The sequence below is a fragment of the Trichechus manatus genome, unplaced genomic scaffold, assembly GCF_000243295.1.
Source record: "Trichechus manatus latirostris isolate Lorelei unplaced genomic scaffold, TriManLat1.0 scaffold00069, whole genome shotgun sequence".
In the NCBI taxonomy this organism is placed as follows: domain Eukaryota; kingdom Metazoa; phylum Chordata; class Mammalia; order Sirenia; family Trichechidae; genus Trichechus; species Trichechus manatus.
The window spans coordinates 6,058,383-6,065,822 of NW_004444005.1; positions in this window are offsets into that span (position 1 = coordinate 6,058,383).

A 7,440-nucleotide genomic window follows, 5' to 3' on the forward strand; every position below is an offset into this window, starting at 1 on the left:
GTTTGAAAACGTTGTTGAGAGATGCAAGGGGGAGTCGGTGGATGTTAAGGGGTCTAAGTACTTTTTTTTTTTTAATTGTGGGAAATATTTACCCATTGCCGTTGAATTGATTCTGACTCACAGTGACTCTGTCAGACGGGGTGGAACTGCCCCATAGGGTTCTAAGGCTGTGTATCTTTACAGAAGCAGATTGCTACATCTTTGTCTCGTGGAACAGCTAGTGGGTTCAAACCATGGATGTTTAGTTAGCAGCCGAGCCCTTAGCCACTACGCCACCAGGGCTCCTGGTGAATGTATATGTAACAAAATATTTGACATTTCAACAATCTTCACATGGACAGTTCAGTGATACTCATTACGTTCATCATGTTATTCAACCATTGTTCTTGTCTGTTCCCAAATTTTTCCATTACACTTAACAGAAGTTCAGCGTCCCCTAAGCATCGAATCCTCATATCTTTCTCCTTCCTGCCCACTCGTGATCACTAATAAAGTTTGGTCTCTACAGACTTGCCTGTTCTAGATATTTCATATAAATGGGATCATAGAACATTCGTCCTTTTGTGCCTGACTTACGTCACTTCATAATGTGTTCAAGGTTCATCCATGTTGTATCATGTATCAAGACTTCATTTCTCTTTAACTCTGAGTACTAGTCCATGGTATGGATAGATCAAATTTTGTTTATCTATTCATCTGTTGATAGACACTTGGGTTGTTTCCACCTTTTGGCGATTGTGAATATTGCTGCGGTGAATATTGGTGTACAAGCATCTGTCTGACTCTCTGCTTTCAAGTCTTTTGGGTATATACCTAGGAGCGGAATTGCTGAGTGATATGGTAGTTCTATGTTTAACTTTTTGAGGAACCATCAAACCGTTTTCCACAGCAGCTGTGCTCTAAGTCCTTTTCATGGATATTATTTGGGGGCTTGTGTCTAATGCTCGTACCTGGGGTCTCACCTCTCATTTGTTCATTCACTTATTCATTGATCATTTGGTCACCAGGCATCTAGTCATTCATTCAATGAGTATTTATTGAGTTCCCCTGAGACCAGGCACCAAGGCGGAGGCTGGGGGCCCAGTGCAGTCACCTTGCCCTAGATGCTGGACCTACCCTAGATGCTGGACTTACCCTAGATGCTGGACCTACCCCAGATGCTGGACCTGCCTTAGATGCTGGACCTGCCTTAGATGCTGGACCTACCCCAGATGCTGGACCTACCCCAGATGCTGGACCTACCTTAAATGCTGGACCTACCCCAGGTGCTGGACCTGCCTTAGATGCTGGACCTGCCCCAGATGCTGGACCCAGCTTAGATGCTGGACCTACCCCAGATGCTGGACCTGCCCTAGATGCTGGACCTGCCCCAGATGCTGGACCTACCCCAGATGCTGGACCTGCCTTAGATGCTGGACCTGCCTTAGATGCTGGACCTACCCCAGATGCTGGACCTGCCCCAGATGCTGGACCTGCCCCAGATGCTGGACCTGCCCCAGATGCTGGACCTGCCCCAGATGCTGGACCTGCCCCAGATGCTGGCCCTGTCCCAGATGCTGGACCTGCCCCAGATGTTGGACCTGCCCCAGATGCTGGACCTGCCCTAGATGCTGGACCTGCCCTCGTTGCCTTCCTTCACTCTTGCCTCATACTTGCTGTTCAATGTTTATTCCCCGTTGAATGGTCTTGACACCCTTGTCGCAAATCATTTGATCATCAAAGTATAGGTTTATTTCTGGATCTCGATTCTATTCCATTTGATCCGTATGTCTATCTTGATGCCAGTAGCACATTATTTTGATTACTGTAGTAAGTTTTTGTATAAACAAAAATACAAAAAAAGTTTTTGTATAAACTTAGTGCAAAACTTTGTAGTAAGTTTTGAACTTTGTAGTAAATTTTGACATCAGGAAGAGTGAGTCCTCCAACTTTATTCTTCTTTTTCAAGATTATTTTGACTCTTCGGAGTCCCTTACAATTCCATATGAATTGCTTTTCCATTTCTGCAGAAAAACGACTGTTGGGATTTTGAGAGGGATTGCGTTGAACCTGTGTATCAAATTTGGGGAGTGTTAGCATCTTAGCAATTCTGTATTCAGTCTTCCAATGCATGCACACAGGATGCCTTCCCATTTGTTTAGGTCTTCATTAATGCCTTCTAGAAATGCTTTGCAGTTTTCAGTGTACTTGTCTTGCGCCTTTTGGTTAAGTTTATTCCCAGGTATTTTATTCTTTTGGGTGCTGGTGCCAGTGGGATTGTTTCTTATGCCCAGGATATACTGAGTGTGGCCCTTGTCCCACACCAGCAGGCAGCGTCGTCTTCCCTGCACTCAGGGCCTCTCTCTGTCGCCCACTCGCCTGGTTCTTGCCACGTTTTCCCCGCAGGCAGTCAGGAACATTCTGTTCTGCAACAGGCAGCTCCCAGTGCATCAACTCTCCCAGCCCCCACCCCCGTGAGCAGTCCTGAGGCTGGTGACCCCACATCAGGGGACCTGGCGCCTCACCCTCATCATTCCATGTCACTGTCTGAGTCACTAACCATCGGGTGGAGAGGCTGGGGGGAGGGGCGTGCCTCTGGCTGGGTCTTGGCTGATGTTGGGGCCTGGCTGCAGGGGGGACGAGTCCACAGACCCTGAGGTGGGCAGGAAGTCGGCTCTCAAGTGGCCACCCAGCGGGTCTGTTTGAGGCCGGGGTCTGAAGAGACTGCACATCTTATCCTTACGCAGCCCTGTGGGACCCACCCGATTGGAAGGGGCGTTGTGGATGCTCAGAGGCAGATTGCACAGAGGTGGCCTATGTGCTAACCGCAGAGGTCCTTGCAGAACCACAGGTGAGGGCGACATCTCTGGGGGCGTCCTTGCCAGCATGGCTTCCGGCTGAGTGGAGGGAGAGGCGGGGCAGGGGGGCTGGAGGCAGGAGGCTGGTCTGCTGACTGCAGTCACAGGGTCCTTATCAGTCCCAGGAGGGCGTGAGCAGGAGCCGAGTCACAGGACAACGGTTCTGAGGATCACAGGAAGTCATGCACTAAATGGTTTAGAGGGCCCCAGGCTGTGGTGGGAGCGGTGGGTTGTATTCCTCGTCCAACCTCGCTGACCTTTCTGGAGCACTTGACCTGAGCCAGGCAGGGTCGTCAGTGCCTTAGCCACACACGTCCTCATCCACAGCAGCCCCGTGTGGTACACCCGGGACTGATGAGCAAAGTCAAGTTCAGAGAAGACAGGTATTTTGCTCCTGGCCCCTCAACCTCTGAGCTGTATTCACTGCCTTGTCACCCTGTGCAGGACACCGTCACCTTCAGCCCCGGTTTCCTTGTCTGTACAATGGGCAGGAGGAGGCCTGCCCTGCTTCCGTGAAAGACCTGTTGGGAGGAGCTGCTTGGGACAGTTCTGAGGAAGCACAGCGTTCAAGTCTGTGACTGCCGGGTGCAGTCCGATTCATAGTCCTGTAGGGTCGAGTCTGACTCATAGTCCTATCGCGTTGCTGTGAGTAGGGTCACTATGAAGAAAATGCTTAAGGTGATCCAAATGGTTAACGTGCTCACCTGGTAACTGAAAGGTTAGAGGTTTGAGTCCACCTAGAGACACCTTGGAAGAAAGGCCTGGCAACATAATTCCAAAAGATCAGCTATTGAAAACCCTGTGAGTGCAGCCCTACTCTGTCGAAGTTGACTTGACAGCAAATGGTTTGGTTTGTCTGGTTTTTTTGTGCACTGCCTCGGCTTGAAAGGTTGGAGGTTTGAGTCCACCCAGAGGCACCTCGGAAGAAAGGCCTGGTGATCTACTTCTTAAAAAGTAGCCATTGAAAACCCTATGGAGTCTGTACTACTCTGACACACTTGGGGTCGCCATGTGTCAGAGTTGACTCAGAGCAACTGTTTTTTAAGTAACAGAAACTCAAAGTTGCATCATTTTAAGCAAACAATGTTTGGCTTAGATAATCAAGCCTGAGGAACGCAGGGAAGGACGTGGCCTTGGGGAGGGTGGGTGTGACCCTATTGGTGTGTGTACACGTGTGTGTGTGTTGATGTGTTGGGGTGTCACTGACAGCGCTGGGCTCACACCCTGTGGCACCGCCTCCCCTCTAGTTTCACCGAGTCCCAGGAAGGAACGATTGGTCCCCAGGCCCCAGGTTGGAGTGAGGTCATGCGTGCACCCCCAGCCTTGTCGTGCCGCGTGCCCGCCCTGTCCCTCAGGTTCAGTAATTGCAATGTGGGGAGCAGCGCCCAGCTGGAGTGCTTGACAGGGTTCTAGACACATGGAACAGAAACACATCCCGGAGGGGCAGTGTCTTGGTCAGCCAGTGCTGCCCTAACAGAAATGCCGCAAGGGGCTGGCTTTAACAAAGAGAAATTTATTCTCTCACAGCCTAGGAGGCTAGATGTCCGGATTCAGGGTGCCAGCTCCCGGGGAAGGCTTTCTCTCTCTGTCGGCTCTGGGGGAAGGTCCTTGTCATCAGTCTTCCCCCGGTCGAGGAGCTTCTCAGGGCGGGGACCCCTGGGTCCCCTGTCTCTCTACTCTCTTCTCTCTCTTGTATTTCAAAAGAGATTGGTTTAAGACGCAGCCTAATTTTGTAGATTGAGTCCTGCCTCATTCACATAAGTGCCCCTCATCCCACCTCATCAACATCATAGAGACGGTTTACAAGGAAATCACATCAGATGACAGAACGGTGGACAATCACACAATACTGGGAATCGTGGTCTAGCCAACTTGGCAGATATTTTTTGGGGGACATAATTCAATCCATGACAGGCAGAGAGTAGCAACCGGGAAGGTAGCAATTTAATTGCCAGAAGTGCTTGTGGGAGAGAGAAGACTAAAGTATCCTCCACACTTTTTCATGGGGGCCTGAAACCTCTGTGCAGAGTAAGACAAAAGGCTCTTGTCAGGTCAATCCTTTGACTTTATTTCTCTAATTGAAGTGGTCCCAGGTATTCATTATGGGGGGAGCGCTAATGATCGCTTTGGCGGTGTGTCAGACGGCCTCCGCCCAGGAGGGCCTTACACCCTCGCTGAGCTTATGGAAGCAGAGGCCGGAGGAGGCCTGTCTTTGCCCGGTCACTGCTTGAGGCCGTGAGATTTTGCTCGTTCACCATCTTAAGTTCAGGGCCCGGCACAGTGGCTGGAACCTCGTAGCTGTCCAGTGAATCTTTGTTAAAAAGCAGAAACTGTCGTCTTGGATTTGTCGTTTGTGGTCAGACGCTGTGTCTCCTCTGTCTTCACACCCACGCGGCTAGTTTCCTGTGGCTGCCGTGGCAACACACAGAGAACTCGTGAGAGCCGCCCTTGACGGACGGCCTTGTTCTTCCGGGGCTCGCAAGGTTCCGCCTTGGACGGGGGGCCGTCTCACCACTTTTCTCTCCTTGTTTTAGTGGGAAATACTGGAGTTTTCCTTCCCTGACAGGTTTCCGTCTTACACGGGTTCCGGCTTTCGCAGGTTTTAGTGTACTACAGACAGAAGACGCGGACACACAGACACAGCACACACGTGGGCAGACACACGCACAACACGACACGGCACGGCACAACGCGGCACGACACATTGTAACACAGCACAGCACAGCACAACACAACACAGCACAGCACAGCACAACACGGCACGACACATTGTAACACAGCACACACATGGGCAGACACACGCACAACACGACACGGCACGGCACAACACGGCACGACACATTGTAACACAGCACAGCACAGCACAACACATTATAACACAACACAACACAGCACAACACAACACAACACAGCACAACACAACACAACACAGCACAACACATAACAACACAACACAGCACAGCACAACACAACACAACACAGCACAGCACAACACATAACAACACAGCACAACACATAACAACACAGCACAACACAACACACAACACAACACAACACATCATAACACAGCATAACATAGCACAACACAAGCAACACAGCACAGCACAAACTGGGTGCCCTGAAACAACAGAAATGATCCCCTCAGAGTTCTGTAGGCCGGAAGTCTGAAATCAAGGTGTTGGCAGGTCCGCACTCCCCTGAAGCCTCTAGGGGAGGACCCGTCCTTGTCTCTTCCAGCTTCTGGTGGCCGCAGGCATTCCTTGGCTTGTGGCTGCATCGCTCCGTCTCTGCCTCCGTCCTCACGTGGCCTCCTCCTCCCTCTCCCTGTGTGCGTCTCTTATGCCAACACTGATCACTGGGTTTGGGGCCATCGGATGAATCCAGGATGACCTCATCTCGAGATCCATAACGAATCACATCTGCAAAGTCCCTTTTTCCAAATAAGGTCACATTCGCTGTTTCTGGGGCTTAGGACATGAACATGTCTTTTTGAGGGTCACCATTCAACCCGCTACCCCAGCCCTCTGGGGATGATGCTTCAGTGTGCGTGTGTGGCTTGGATGCTTAGTGACCCACGAGCTGCGTGGCCGTGGGAGCTGGCTGCACCAGGCTTCCTGGGCTGAGGCTTGGGCTCCGTGTTGTGCTGCTTTCCGAGTAAAAGGAAATGGAAGTGGAGTCTCATTTAACAGACTGGGAAACTGAGGCCCAGAGAGGGGAGGGGAGCCGGGTGTCTTGTTGAGTGCTCTTACCCCGAGGACGTGAACCTGGGGAAGACTCATGTGAGCAGCAGTCTATGTTGGGGGTCCCCGGGTGGTGCAAATGGTTAACTGCTTGGCTGCTAACCAAAAGGTTGGAGGTTAGAGCCCATCGAGAGGTGCCTCGGAAGGAAGGCCTGGCGATCTACTTCCGAAAACCATTGAAAATTCTACGGAGCACAGTTCTACTCTGACACACATGGGGTCGCCGTGAGTTGGAGTTGATTTGATGGCAACTGGTTAAGTATATTGGGGTCAGAATGAACAGTCCCAACCGTGAATGTGACAGGAAGTCAGCAAAGAAAGGAACGCCCCCCTCCCCATTTTCCTGCCTTCAGGCAGTAAGTAGATAAGAGTTGAAGGTCCATTTCTCAAGCTTAGCTGCAGCCTGATTAAACTGGGGCGTTAGCCACACTTTTTAACAGGTATGACACCTACAGCACAGAGCCCTTTCAGGGCCGATTAGACTTCTCCAGCGATAAATGGCCTCTGAGGGAGTGTCCCCATTGCTGGGGTAACCCCCCGTATTAGTTTTTGTTTCCCTCAGGGTTGGAGGGATCCAGCTTGAAGCACTATTTGTGAGCGTGTAGCAAAGGCTGCAGCAGCGCTGGAGATTCGAGCTGGAAATCAAACTCAAATGGGTACTTCATTCCCATTAAAGGCTGAAACCTCTGCCCAGGAGCAGGGCGTTTGGGGCGCAGCCATCTGGAATATTGACCAGTGGTGTTATTGCTAAAGAATTAGGGCTGCAGACTTGCCACCTCTGCTCGGCTGCGCGGGGCATTGTATCTCTGATGTTCCCACATCTGAGCCCTTAGGAGCTGTGAGTTCTTGTTTCACACGCACTT